Below are 2,832 nucleotides of genomic sequence, written 5' to 3'. Positions count from 1 at the left end.
CACGGACCGACTGACTCTGTATTGGCAGATGAGCGTCTTAACCATTCTGCCACCTTCCTTCTTAAAGGCGTTATCCAACTGGCCCCCAAAGCCTTTAAGGTCAAGCTGATGGGGTGGAGGTTGCGTTGTTTTGAGAGGTGAGTTCCAGATGTCTGTGTGGGCGAAAGGTGTGACAGGCTCTGTCAGTTCCAAGGGATGGCCCTGGCTGTCCGAGATAGACTGACAGTGGGGTGAAGTCCTGGCCGGTTTTTTTGTTTTTTTGTTTTTTGTGGCGTTTCGAGAAGGAAAGTAGCTGAATGATTATTTAAATATGCTTTACCTGCCGTGAGGGTGTGGGTTCGATTCTGCCTCTTTCTCTCATGCCCAGGTTTGACTGTGAAAATCAACCCCTCCACCCCCCTCATACACACACACACACACACAACACACACACACACACACACACACACACACACACGCACACACATACACACACACACACAGATCGCGCGCGCGCGCACACACACACACACACACACACACACACACACACACACACACACACACACACACACACACACACACTTGTTGCTAATATACTGTGGTTATTCATTTATTGTTCCATCCTTTTGATTTACCTCCTGTCCTCTTCCTCTTCTGCTTTCTTTCAAGTTCCTGTATTTCTGCATCATTATTCTTTTAGCCTACTGTTTCACGCAAACCTGAGGAAGTCTCTCAAAGCCTGGGTTTACTGCGAAGGTCAGGCAACCATTTTCTTTTTTGTTTTTGTTTTGTTTGTTTGTTTGTTTTCATACGGAAGCAGATGTGGCGTGGAGTATAGGGATCAAGACAAGACGATAAATTCTTTATTTCGAGGATAATAGATAAGCACTGGTGTGCTTTTTTTTACATCCAGTCCCCGCCCTAATTAGGGTCTACACTACACAATATTTAATAAAATGAAAGCATGGTGTTAGTAGAGATACATAAATCAAAACAAAACAACACACACACACACACACACACACACACACATGACATACAGGCACTAGCATGGTGTTAGTAAAGTGCGTGGGAAAAAAAAATGAACAAAATGAAAGAAACAAACACACACAACACACACCGCTCTACACATCAGAATGGGGGACAGAGGGTTGAGTAAGGTTCTCAGTCAACCATCGAGGGATCATTACGCACTCTTTGATACCGTCTTGAAACTGGGACTGGAATGTATCATTTCAACAGGTGAACACACACCCGTGACTGTACGGACTGCAATGTATCATTTCAACAGGTGAACACACACCCGGCGTGACTGTACGGACTGCAATGTATCATTTCAACAGGTGAACACACACCCGGCGTGACTGTACGGACTGCAATGTATCATTTCAACAGGTGAACACACACCCGGCGTGACTGTACGGACTGCAATGTATCATTTCAACAGGTGAACACACACCCGGCGTGACTGTACGGACTGCAATGTATCATTTCAACAGGTGAACACACACCCGGCGTGACTGTACAGACTGCAATGTATCATTTCAACAGGTGAACACACACCCGGCGTGACTGTACGGACTGCAATGTATCATGCGTTGCGTTGCGTTGCGTTGCGTTGCGTTGCGCTGCGGTGCGTTGTGTTGTGTTGCGTTGTGTTGCGTTGTGTTGTGTTGTGTTGGGTTGTGTTGTGGTTGTGTTGCGTTGCGTTGCGTTGCGTTGTGTTGTGTTGTGTTGTGTTGCGTTGTGTTGCATAAAGTTGTGTTGCGTCGCGTTGCGTTGCGTTGCGTTGCGTCGCGTCGCGTTGCGTTGTGTTGTGTTGTGTTGCGTTGCGTTGTATTGTGTTGCGTTGAGTTTTGTGGTGTTGTGTTGCGTTGCGTTGTATTGTGTTGCGTTGAGTTTTGTTGTGTTGTGTTGCGTTGCGTTGTATTGTGTTGCGTTGAGTTTTGTTGTGTTGTGTTGCGTTGCGTTATGTTGCGTTGCCTTGCCTTGTGCTGTGTTGCGTTGCGTTGCGTTGCGTTACGTTGTGTTGCGTTACGTTGTGTTGTGTTGCGTTGTGTTTCGTTGCGTTGTGTTGCGTTGTGTTGTGTTGCGTTACGTTGCGTTGTGTTGTGTTGTGTTGCGTTGCGTTGTGTTTCGCTACTTTGCTTTGCGTTGTGCTGTTTCACTCTTTTGTCACAACAGCATATTTCTGTGTGTGAAATTCGGGATGCTCTCACCAGGGAAAACACGTCGCTACTGTGAGAGCACCAGCCTGTTTTCTGACTGCCTTCAGGTGTATTTGTTTTTCTAGTATCAAAGTGTTTTGTTTTGTTTGTTTGTTTTTCTACAAAATTTTGCCAGGGGTAACCCTCTTGTTGCCATTTGATCTTTTACGTGCTCCAAGTGCATGCTACAAACAGCCAGGGACCACGGCTTATCCTTTAATTCCCAGCGAATGACTAGCGTGCAGACCACCACTCAATGTCTAGTGTAAGGGGAAGGAAGCTCACTCGAGCAATCAAGCAAATACACATAAAAGAAGTCATCTTTTTTTCTCCAACCAATAAGACAGAGTTCTTTTCCACAGCCTGATACGAAATTTTGTGGAAAAGAATTACGCACAGAAAAGATACAGGATTTAAAACAAAATTATTTACACTTTTCTTTGCCAAAAAACACTGTGTGGAATTTAACGAAGTTTGACAAGCAGTGCAAGTGACAGCCCCACGCACTCACACTCCGGTCCCCACCATGACAAGGGAAATAACTTCTACTTTCTCAAAAGAAATGGAACGATGGAATTATTTCCCTTATGATGTGGACACTCGCTTGTCGGGTTACCAGTTTACAGATAGAAACAGGGTTTGG

This window comes from Babylonia areolata, chromosome 13 (assembly GCF_041734735.1).
Source record: "Babylonia areolata isolate BAREFJ2019XMU chromosome 13, ASM4173473v1, whole genome shotgun sequence".
NCBI classification, from domain to species: domain Eukaryota; kingdom Metazoa; phylum Mollusca; class Gastropoda; order Neogastropoda; family Buccinidae; genus Babylonia; species Babylonia areolata.
Note: the sequence above shows the minus strand (reverse complement) of the source record.